This window comes from Myotis davidii, unplaced genomic scaffold, assembly GCF_000327345.1.
Source record: "Myotis davidii unplaced genomic scaffold, ASM32734v1 scaffold478, whole genome shotgun sequence".
NCBI classification, from domain to species: domain Eukaryota; kingdom Metazoa; phylum Chordata; class Mammalia; order Chiroptera; family Vespertilionidae; genus Myotis; species Myotis davidii.
The window spans coordinates 2,653,475-2,666,016 of record NW_006289570.1 but is presented as its reverse complement, the minus strand read 5'-3'; positions in this window follow the sequence as shown (position 1 = coordinate 2,666,016).

The following is a 12,542-nucleotide window of genomic DNA, read 5'->3' as shown; positions in this document are numbered from 1 at the left end:
CCATCCACTCTCCTACCCATCCATCCATCTACCCATCAGTCCGTCCGTCCATCCATCCATCCTTCCATTCACCCATCTAATACACATCAGATACATGCAAGGCAAGAGGTAAATAAAACACAGCCCTGCCCTCAAGGAAACAAACAGATGGTGACAGGGAGAGGCCAGCACCGTTCCCCCCGCCCCCCAGCAAGGCACCCACTGTGTGTAGAACGGTGTGCTGAGTTCAAGGGTGAGAGCATAAATGATGACCACGGCTCTGATCTTTCGTCCAGGGCTGGCTGCGTGCCGGAACGTGAGAACCATCCTACGGCCACACCCCGGATTGGCATCAGGGACCGACCACGTGCCAGGCCTTCCACGGTGAGTCTAATTCATTGACTGCCTCAGTCTGGTGGCATCTGATGTTTTGATTTGTTGGGCAGGAGGGAACTGAGGCTGGCGGGAGGCGGCCGTGGAGGGGAGCAGCGGGGGTCAGGTGGGGAGTGTGGGGCTCCGTCCCTGGGTGGCTGAGGAGCAGAGGTTTCTGGGAAGGGCTTGTGGTGGCACCGGGTAGGCTCTGCCTGGCTGCACAGGAAACATCTTTGCCTGGCAAACAGGATGGTCGTTTGACATCTGGGCCTTGGGGTGCACGGGTGTGAGGGGGAGAGGGGCCCAGAATAGTTCCTGCCCTCCCTGTGCCCCCTGCCCCCTGCCAGGCCCCTGCAGCCCTAATTCCCCTCCCTCGTCCCATACGGTGCCCACAGCTGGGAACCTTCACCAGCAAGGCTGCTTCCTCTGATCCCCCCAGTCCTGTGCCCTCAGAGGGAAGTATGGGCTCAGGGAGGGGAAGTGGCTGGTGCTCCACGGCCCTGCCAGTGCGTGGTGACCCCTTGGTTAAACCCAGCCTCCAGCGCCAGGCCCGGAGAGGCAGGGTGTCAGGGGCTGGGAATGGAGAAGGGGTGGCATTGGGGGGGTCTTCCCTCCTTCTGGCAAAACTTTCATCTCAGCAGATCTAGGTCCCCCTTATCTTGGGGCTCCTAGCTCTCATCTCTGTAGCCCGGGCCCCAGGGCATTGCTCTCACCACTGGGAGCAGCTGGTGACAGGCCCTTCAAAGGCATTTTGATGGCAGATTTCTGTCCCCTGGCACCCTGGTGACACAGGGGTGTGTGTGTGGTGACCCTCCCTCCGACAAACTCTGAGTCTCACCCACCCTGACTGCTCCCCCTCCCATGACACACAGTGCCAGTGAGGGGACGAGAGGGGCCCTGGCAGCTTTCCCAAACCGGGGGGCCGGGCACACTGACCACCGCCCCAGACCGCCCCGCGATGCGGGGAAGCCCAGCCTCGTGCTGTGCAATCTTGGGCAGAGCACAGACCCTCTCTGGGCCTCATGACGGCACTGGGAAGGACACCAGCTAGGAGGTTCTTCTTGCTCTCGAGTTTTCTGATTGGATGATTTTAAGTTTCCATCACCTTCAGGTTCAATGAGTTTGTTACATGCATATTCTGATTCTAAGATTCTTTGGTTCTCAGGCTCAGTCTTTCCGGCATTTTCTCACTTTGTCAAGTGTTCTGAGAAGCACTGCGGGGGGCTGGGGGAGGTTGAGGTCTGGGAGGGCGATGATCCCCCAAGGTTACACTTCAGAGGTGTCCCTCCATGTGGGCCCTGCTCCTGTGTCCCCCAGTTATTTGCATGGTAGCTCCCTTTCTTCCCATCCTCCCTGCCTTCCTTTCGTGTTCACTTTCTCCTTTATTCAGTCACTTATTCACTCAACAAACACAATGCAGAAACAACCCCACAGGCAATTTGTGGGCCTTCACCTCAGACAACATAAAAATGTGTTTTGGTATTTTTTTTTAATGTGAGGCGGGTGGGACTACACTAATATTGTGTTTTTGGCTTTTTAAAAATATGTTTTTATTGATTTTTTAGAGAGAGAGAAATAGAAACATACATGAGAGAGGAACATCATTGATCAGCTGCCTCCTGCAAGCCCCACACTGGGGATGGAGCCTACAACCAAGGCATGTGCCCTGACTGGGAATGGAACCGGCGACTTCTTGGTTTCTGGGTGGACGCTCACCGCTGAGCCATACCGGCCAGGCCATAAAAATGTTTTCAACAAGGTATTGATATATCAGAAAAGGCAGGTTCTTTGGAATTAATCAGATTAATCTGCCTGACCGCTTCTAGGCTGTGTGAGTTTGGGCAAATCACTTTACCTTTCTGGGCCTCAGTTTCCGCGTCTAACAAATGGGGATAATGATGCTCACCCTGCTCCCTTCCTTGCCTGCTGGGTGGTGGTGGGGTGAGTGCACCTCCTCATGGGGACACTGGGCCCTGATGAGACACTGCCACCAGGACTACTATTTTTTCTTTGTTGTTGTGAATCCTCATCCAAGGATATTTTTTCCATTGATTTTTAGGGAGAATGGAAGAGAGAGGGAAAGACAGAGAGAGAAACACATCGAGTGGTTGCCTCTTACATGAGCCCTGACCGGGGCCTGGGCTGGAGAGGAGTTTGCAACCAAGGTACGTGCCCTTGACCGGAATCAAACCTGGGACTCTTTGGTCCACAGGCCGATGCTCTATCTGCTGAGCCACACTGGCTAGGGGGACTACTATTCTGGTGGGGAGACAAAGCACGAGTTGGGAATGGGGCCATCCTGGGAGCTCAGCGAGGAGCCCGAGGACTGAAGAGACGCCCGCCCCACCCCCTTGGCCACGGTGGAAACATAATTCTCGCCTTTTAAACTTTTTCCTTTTGTCTGCTGGTGAAAGGCTCCATTGTCCTGCGGGGGAGGGCCTGGCGGTCAGACAGGACTGGGGCTTGGGGGCTCAGCCTTGGGGGCTGCACGTCTCAGTCCCTGGCGCTGGGAGACCTTGGGCAAGGAGCTTCAGCTGCCTGAGCCTCAGTTTCCCCATCTGGGTCCCTCAGGCCCCTGGGGGGACGGGGGGACGTGTCACATTTTATAGGTGACTGGCCATCCAGCTCCGATGGTGGAGTTTGAGGCCCTGGAGTTCCTTTACAGTGAGGTGGCAGCCTCTTTGCTGGCCCTGAAACTGCTCCCAGTGGATGAGCTGGGTCCTGCCTGACCTTTTCCTCCAGGGAAGCCAGCGAGAGAGATGGCAGGATGCTCGGGAGGGGAGGGGCACAGTCTAGTGGTTAGGGATGGAGTCTGGAGCCGGCAGGCCTGGGTTCAAGTCCTGCCTCTGCGATCACCGGCTGTGTGGCCTCTCTGAGCCTCAGTTTCCTCACCTGGAAAACGGGGATGACCTCCCTCATTGGGGCAAAAGGCACCTTGGCCTTTGCACATTCTGTTCCACCTGCCTAGGATGCCCTTCCCTCCCCTCAGCTCCTAGTTGACACCTAGCCATGCGTCAGGGTTCAGCTTAGGCATCACTTATCTTTCGGGGCGACCTTGGCTGATCCATCTGAACTGGCTTGTCCTTCCCTCTGCTTTTCCTGGCCGCCTCCCATGACATCCACACCCGCCCCCCTCCCCTGGGCACTTACTTATTCCGCCTTACGCTCTGCACTGTGACTGCAGGAAGCTCCCCAAAGATGCCTCTGACGTTTGCGGCAGAGCGCCTGGAACAGCATCAGGCACAGAGTAGGCGCCCAGGAAGCTGCCGCAGAGGTTATGCCTCGCAGACTCCAGCTTCATCGGGAGGCTTCCCTGGCTCAGACTGTGCCCGGGAACCCCCCCAGGAGAGGTTCTACCAGTGCCTGCGGGGAACTCTGGTGCCAAGAGCGGGAGTCAGAGATGACCAAGTGAAGACACTGGGAGCGGGGCCTGGGCCAGAGCCAACATCCGGGAATTAACAAAAATCAACAAAAGGAGAGGAGCCACAATCACCGTCTGAACCTGTAATATTTACCTGCCGGGGAGAGAGGGGAGCTGGAAGAGTGGGCGGTCTTGCTGTGGCTCTAGCAGGAGGGCCCGCGGGGTGGGGGGAGTGGGGCTTCTCCCCTCCCCAGGCAGAAAGGCAGAGAGAGAGCGAGAGAGGGTCCCGCCTCCAGCCCTCTCCCTGTATAGCTGGGGAAACTGAGGCCAGCGAGGGGACCGCTTCCCAAGGTCCTGGGAGAGCGAGCGCCCAGAACTGTTTCCACGTCCTGACTTCTGGATTAATGCTCTTGTTGCTCTAAGAACAACACGGACGAGAACAGCAATAAAAGCATTTCCTGAGCACATTCGAGGCGCCAGGTCTCGGCCAAAGGCTTTCCATGCAGGCACCGTCCTCATCCCCATTTTTTTTGTAATCCTCACCTGAGGATATTTTTCCATTGATTTTTAGAGAGGGTGGAAGAGAGAGGGAAAGACAGAGGGAAATATCGATGTGAGAGAAAATCATCCATTGGTTGCTTCCTGCATGAGCCCCAACCAAGGCCTGGGCTGGGGAGGAGCCTGCAACCGAGGTACGTGCCCTCGACCAGAATTGAACCCGGGACCCTTCAGTCCGCCGGCTGATGCTCTCTCCACTAAGCCGAACCGGCCAAGGCCATCATCCCCATTTTATAGGGGCCACAGTATGGCTTTGGTGGGCCCCTTCCTCCATTAAACATATTAAAAGTTATATTTTATGACTCTGTTGGTATAAAGATGAAAATGTTAATCCTATATGTTAAAACATTGTCTTCAAAAAGTTCTCTTCTGCCTTGGCTGGTTTGGCTCAAGGGATAGAGCGTCGGCCTGCGAACTGAAAGGTCCCAGGTTCAATTCCCGTCAAGGGCACATGCCCGGGGTTGTGGGCTTGATCCCCAGTGGGGGGCATGCAGGAGGCAGCCGATGCATGATTCTCTCTTATCACGGATGTTTCTATCTCTCTCTGCCTCTTCCTTCCTCTCTGAAATCAATAAAAATATATTAAAAATTTTTTTTTGTAAGTTATCCTCCTCCCCTCTCCCCCGATTTTAAAAGAAATGAAAATACTCTGAAGGCCCATAAAACTGTGTGGGCCCTAAGCTCTGTGACCACCATACCTGATGGGTAAGTTGGTTCCATAAAACTGTGTGGGCCCTAAGCTCTGTGACCATACCTGATGGGTAAGTTGGTTCTGTACAGAAGGGAAACTGAGGCACAGGGGGGAAACTCAGGTCAAATTGGTGAGCACAGGGACCTGGTCTTACCCATTGCTGTATTAACAGCTTCTGGAAAGTGCCTGGCAAATAGTAGTAGGTGCTCAATAAATATTTGTTGATTACGTACGTAAAGAGATGAATGAAAAAAGAGGCAGAGATAGACAGAGCCATAAAAGTACAACAGAGCGTGCATGCGAGAGAGAGAGAGAGAGAGAGAGAGAGCAGGTGAGAGATGCGCAGACCTGTGAGACATGGTCAGGGCCTCGCACAGGGCAGCTGGCGTCCTGCCGGCCCAAAGGCAGGAAGACCTGGAGGCTCCAGCTGGGCCTACCCCGGGGACGTGGGAGTGGGGCAGATTCTGGGCTCTGCAGCCTGTGAGCTGGGGCGGCACCAGCCCGGGAAGCGCTGATGGTCAAGGTGGACGAGGGCAACGTCCAGCAGGAGCCCGGGCCAGCTGGGGCCTGCTGTGGCGGCCGCGGTGGTGGGTGCAGGAGGCTCCCCTCCGCTGGCAATTTCCCTGCGGCCACCGAGAGTAATGAAACGGAGGAATGTCGGTGACATTTTTCTAAAGAGGAAAAATGTGGAGTTTCGAGTCAAACCGAAAGACTTATTGGGTTCGCAGCGAGGGTAGCGCTCACTTTGGAGAACAAACGGCGAGATAAGGGGCCCGCTGGAGTCCCTGGTAAAGCTCACTCCCCGCGGGCGTGCTGCCGACTCTGTTTTGACTACACGGTTCACATTGATTTTCCTCCAGTTCCTCAGCCACGGAGACGCACATCCCTGGGGATCTCAATCCGGACGCTGTGCAGGTTCTTCCCAGCGCGGGGCCAGGGACGCGGGGCCTGGGGACTGCTGGGCCGCAGCTCTGGCTGGGAGTGCAGCACCTGGCACCTGGCACCACCGAGAAAATTGATACCAATATTCAGTGCGATTTACCCAGTATTTCCCATTATCCCACGGAGAAAACTCTTTCTCTCTGTCTGTCTTATTTCTGGTCCTTTTGCAACCCCACGAGACTCAGAGACCTAAAAGGACTCGCCCAGCCCTAGCTGGTTGGGCTCAGTGGATAGAGCGTCAGCCTGTGGACCCAAGGGTCCCGTGTTCGATTCTGGTCAAGGGCACATGCCTGGGTTTGCGGGCTCGATCCCCAGTAGGGGGCGTGCAGGAGGCAGCCGATCGATGATTCTCTCTGTTGCTCTCTCCCTCTCCCTTCCTCTCTGAATCAATAGAAATATATTAAAAATAAAATAAAGAAAGGACTCGCCCAAGGTGACACAATCAACCAGTGGCCCTGGCCCAACACAGGCCCGAGTCTCCTGGTTCTCAGGCCACCGTGCCAGGATGTGGCCTTCCGGTTAGCAGAGGTCTCTGGTTCATTGAGGGGCCCTGGCCAGTCTTCTGGATTTAGCCCCCAGCTCTCAGAACCTCCATGTCACACCCGAGACTCCTTGTCTGCTGGGTACGTCCATTCTGGGGGCCGTCATTGCTTAGTCATCGGCCCAATGCGATGACAGCGTCTGAGGTTTGGTTCTGGAGCAGCTGCAGTGTGTAACGGGGCACCGTGGTGTGATGTCTTCTTGGTATTAAAGGGTCGCGGCATTAGTAAGGTTGAGAGCCACTGCCCTATAGGAACATCGAAGCCAAGCCTCATTTACAGGTGGGGAAACTGAGGCCAGGGAACTGGGAGTGGGCGGTGTGGGGGGGTGGGTCTTGCTCACCATCCTATCACAGCCAGAGTGGAAAGCCAGGCCTCCAGGCCCTGGGTCCAGCTCCTTTCCTCCAGGAATGAGCTTGCAGTGCATTCTGGGGAAGAAAAGGAAGGTTCTTGGCCGACCAGGAAGGACTGGGGGCCAAGGAGGGAAACGCCAGTTCTCGGACCCGCCCAGATCACAGGGTGGGCGTCACAGAGGCACGGCCTGCAGTTTCCTCAGCGGAAATGAGCTGCCACCTGGGGGGAGAATGTCTGGCGAGGAAGACTTGGAGCCTGGACGGGTAGGAAAAGGGGGGCAGAGGAAGGTGAACCGGCAGATATCTAGGTCACTTCTCCTACCAGCTGCCCCAGCCCCCTGGGCCAGCCTCGCTCTCCATGGCCAGGGGTCACGGGAGGTCGCCAGGTTGGAAAAGTCTTTTCTTTCTGATCCCGTTCCAGTTCTATCCAGAAAGGCTGGGCGGGGCCGTTGTCTGGCCCCTTCATCAGCTGAGGTCCAGAAAGAATAATAAAGCCACCCTTGATAGAGCATTTCCTCCAAGCCTAGCATCGCACATGGCCAGTCTTACCATGTTTTATCCTCAGGAGTTAGGAACCCATGATTCTGCCCATTTCACAGATGAGAAAACTAAGGTTCTGTTGTTTTCTGGATTCAAGCCCAGTTCTGCTGGCTTCAGCGCTCCGAGGGATTAAATGTCGAGCGTCACAGATAAGGCCCTTGGCCATGGTCAGTGTTCTAGCTGCAGGTGCATGTTAGAAGCCCCAGCCTCTGTTGGAGCGTGTCTGGGCGTCTCCGTTCCATGGTCTAATAATGTGGACAAGGCACAGTATCTGCCTGCAGACGTGTGGTCTGGTGGGAAGGCAAGGTGGCCCTGGCATGTGCCTCACAGAACACCCCAAGATGTGCTCCCGGAGTCTCCCCAATGCACCCCAGGACAGGATGCTCAGTCCCTCCCTCACAGCGCTGGTTCACACTGGTTTGCAAGGCGCTAGCTTGATGCCTGTCCCTCTCATTAGATTAGAAACCCCTGAAGACGGAGACTGCCACTCTAGCACAATGCCTGGTCCTCATCGGTCCTCCATCGATGCTTATTTAATGCTGTAAAACACCCCCCCACACACACCACCCAGAGTAAGCCATGTCATGAAATGAGCCAGCATATGCAATGAGTGGATTAGGAGCAGGAAGTGCTTAGAAAGGGTTATTCTATATGTTGACATAAGCGAGCCATGTTGTTTTCAGAAATACTAGAAAATGAAGACAAGGAAAAAAGTCATCACCCTCTCCAATAGCTGTTATTATTATTTTGGTAAATAACCTTTTCTACATTGTAAGCTCCGTGCAGGGATGCCTCGTTGTCCAGCTCCAATGGGCACCCTTCACAATGGATTCTGGGTGACTCGTTGCCCGGTGCACTGCCTGAGCTCTGCATATGGCAACCCTGGCTATGCATACGTCTGTCAGCGCTTATTTATCGTGATGGCACTAAAGTACATATATTGTTTGAAAAGCTGCGTTTTTTTTTTATTAAAAACAACAACACTGTGGTATCTATATTATAAAAATGCAGTGGCCCTAATGCTGTAACGACCAAAGATAGGTCACCAGGAGGCTGCGTGCGTGGTGAGGCGTGCACGGGTGGGCGGGCACTTGACTCTGGGTCTTGTGTGATTTTGCGCGCTGGGTCACTAGTTAACACGTAAGGTGTTATGTGTTAATACCTAGTTTTAAAATAAAAATTTAAATGATTAGGTTTTTTTTTCAATTTTATTCCATTTAAAACAATACCACCATGAATATGATTTTTAGGCTCTTGTCCTTTTATGTTCTAGGGATAATTCCTAGGAATTCTGAGCACGGGGGCATTTGATGTTTAAGGCTTACCATACGAACACCAAACTGTCCTCTGGAAAAGTTCCACCGATAAGGCAGGAAACCAAAGGGCTGGTAGAGGTTGGATGAAGTGGTGGGAAGAGGAAAAGTAGACGGGTGACAGGGCATTTGATCTGCTAGGGGTCTGCTAGGCTTTCTCTTTCTCTAGGAGGTTGAAGGAGGAGCCACCTGTCAGTGATTATGACTCCTGGCCTGTAGAAATAAAACCACGGCATCCCAGCTTCCACCTTAGGCTCTGTCCTGAGTCGCGACTTGATTTTGAGCAGGTCATTTCCCCTCTCTGCAGCCTAGTTTCTTTCTCTGTAAACTAGCATTGGACTACGGCGTTTGGAATGGCAAATAAGATCATCTTGTGATTGATTGGTAATGCCTGCCTCAGAGGGCTGTGTTGAGACGGCCAGGCTGGAAAGGGTGCTGTGATCAATTAATAATGTCTGCCATGGGCATGGGAAGGGAGGGGATGGCACCTTTGCCATGTATTTGCTATCCCAGGATTAGACACTCTTAGAGGTGATCAAAGCTCTGAAAAGGCAGGGAGTTTTTTGCGATTTCTTGTTCCTTATAGATTCCGAGGAACCATTTTTTGAGTTAGCCAAGTGCTCTCACCCAGGTCTGTCTCATTCTGGGTGGACTGTGATGGAGCTAAGAGGCAAATGACATCCTATTTCTGTCTCTCGACCCTGATCTGCATCTCACGACATCGTCTTCAGGCTGTGGAGGGAGGATTGGGGAATTCCTGCGATTTCAGTATTCCATTCCGTTTTTATCATTTTAAGGTTCATGCGTCTCTAATTGTTATGAATACCATGGCAAAATTAATAGTTCTATGGTTGGTTTATTACATTTAGTAAAATTATGTGCATGCAGTGTTTGCCAAGAGAAGACGCGGCAGGCTCCTTAATCATGTAAAGATGATAATTTAGTTGTTACACTTGTTGAAATGATGGGATTAATTTTTTAAAAGTTTGCAAACTGGAGGAGAAATGTAAAACATTAATTTAGTTAGACAAGCAAGCCGACAACTGACAAATCCTTTCAGCCAAACCTGGTAATGAAGATGCCGCGGACCCAACGGGGAGGAGACTCATCGAGGAAGTAGAGGAACGTTCAGGGAATTGGGAGTGTGAGGATGGAGGGGGCTGTGTGACTTTGGGGAGCTGTGTTCCCTCTCTGAGCCTTCATTGTTTTCTTCTATAACATGTGACTGGAGGCGTGGTTTTCCAATCAGGGCCAGGGTTTTAGAAAACATCTTGGGCTAAAGATGGGATGAGGGTTCAGTGGAGTGGATATCAGTTTTGGGGAGCCTGTCCACATTCCTTTTCTGGATACCAGCACCCTGATTTTACCATGGGGAAATCTCTCTTCCCTGATTGTCATTCGTCCATGTGGTTCTGGCCCTAGAGCAGTGACGGCGAACCTTTTGAGCTCGGCGTGTCCGCATTTTGAAAAACCCTAACTTAACTCTGGTGCCGTGTCACATATAGAAATTTTTTGATCTTTGCAGCCATAGTAAAACAAAGACTTATATTTTTGATAATTATATTATATATTTAAATGCCATTTAACAAAGAAAAATCAACCAAAAAAATGAGTTCGCGTGTCACCACTGATATACGTGTCATAGGTTCGCCATCACTGCCCTAGAGGGTGGCTCTGACTCAGGATTGGCCAGTGAGAGTGGTGTATTGCCCTGGCTATAGTGATTGGTTTAGAGCAGTCACATGACTCAAATCCGGCCAATCAGAGTCAATGGACCTTTTTTCCTAGCAGCATTGCTGGAACTATGTAGACTGAGTCTCTCTCTTTCCGCTGGCGTGGCTGAGCCAGGGGGATGGGAGACTAGAGCTTTGGGGACGGGAGTCTTTGGAAAGAGCCAGTCTGAGAATGAAGCCGACGCAAAGGAAAGTAGAACAAAAATGCAAGACAGATTTCCAACATCACTTTTCCAGTTGTACCCCATGTCTTGGACTTTTCAGCGAAAAGAGCCTCTGTGTTCCTTTCATGGCTTCAGCCATCGTGAGCTGAGTTCCTGTAACTTACGATTCAGGGTCCCAGCAAATGGGGTCTCGTCTCAGTTCAACCGGAGCTGACCTACATGGATCCATTTTAAACTTTGGAATTCCATTTCAAAATTCTGTTTGAACAACACGATCCTGTTACTGAACAGAACTAGGACGAGGACTGGAGGATTCCCGAGGTCCCTTTTAGATGCGACGTCCTGGCATCCGTGGGTGATGACATGGGTGTGTGTGTCCCTAGTGTGGAGGGCGCTGGAGGAGGAAGGAGGCTCATTCTAGGTCGAGTTCACTGAGAAGGCACCCTTGGAAGGGGGTTTTGAAGGATCAGTAGGAGTTTTCCAGAGGGAAGGCGGGAGCAAGCGGGGTTCCAGGCAGAGGAACAGCATGTGCAGACGGCCTGGAGACTGGCCGGCATTTGGGGCAGTCCGCACAATCTGGGTGGCTGAAATAGGGGACCTGTGGATGGTACAGATGGAGATGGAGGAAACGAGGTGGAAAAGCAGGTGGGGACCCACTGTGAAGGGGCATGAATGTCATTGTGGGGAGCTGGACTGTGGCAGGCAGGCCAAGGGCAGCCACGGGAGCTCTTGAGCAGGAAAGAAGCAGGGTCCATTGAAGGCCGATGGCTGGGAACAGGACAGACCAGAGAAGGGAAACGGTCTCCCAGGGCTGCTCTGCCCAGACGCTGGTCCTTTGTGGGAGGCGGGAGGTGAGGAGCACCAGACATTTAGCTCCGGCGGGACCCCAGGTCCCCGCAGCCTGCATTCCAGAGCTGTCGGGCCTCGCCATTCCCAGGCCTGGAGTCTGAGCACTATTCTGAGGAGGGGGCCTGGGAGGCCGAGCGGTGGAGACTGGGAGGTTGGGGAAGGCATTCTCGACGCCGCCGCCCGCATTTAACTGCGTGTGATTTACGGGGATGCTTCCCTGGTTCCCAGGGGAAACCAGTCTTTTCCCACCACGCTGGGGACTTGGGCTCTCAGGATATTATAAAAAATTTTATAAGTTCTGAGGGCCTTGATGGTCCCTTCTCCCAAATTGGCTATGTTACATTATCCGTCAGGGGCTTTTACCCACGCGGTGCCATCTTCCTGGCTCACCCTTCCCAGCTTTTTTTCGCCCGAGGGGTGACAGCGGCAATGATAACAACAGGAGACCCAGCAGCCTGGACAATAGCTATGAGCGTGTATCCGCAGTCCTACTAGGTGCCACACTGAGTGCATCATGTGCATTTTCTCACGAAATTCTCTAGCAATCTGATGAGGTAAGAAGGCTTTACTATAAGGAAGTCAGGGAAGTGAAGGGATTTGCCTAAGGCCCGCAGCCCAGAAGAGGGGGAGGTGGGATTTGAACCCAGGCCTCTTGGGGGTTGGGATATGCCTTGGATTTGGGGAGGACCGGCTGGGAATCTGTGGCCAGGAATCGGGGAAAGGGGAAGAGTGGGAGAAAGGGAGAGATGAGACAGAGGGTGGGAAGAGAGGAAGAGGAGGAAAGAGAAACATGAGTTTGAAGAGAGAAAGCAAGAATTATTTGCAAGATGCCCATCTGGCTCCAGGTACAAAGCCGAAGAAAAGATAGACGCTGACGAGGAAAGACATGGGAGCTCTGTGTGAGGAGGAAGGTGAGCAGGTGACCCACGGCAGGCGAGAGCTGGGGTGCAGGGAGCTGGAGCCCCAGGGGCCCCAGTCTGGGAAGAGGCAGAGGGCACGATGCCTGGTTACTCAGGGCTTCTTCCCAGGAAGGGGTGGGCCAGTCCTGGCTGCCTCGGCTTCCAGAGCCTTCTGATCTGCGTTATGAAGCAGAAAGGGGCCTCGAGTGACACGTTACCTTTGACGCACTCACCTCGACCAAGGTACAG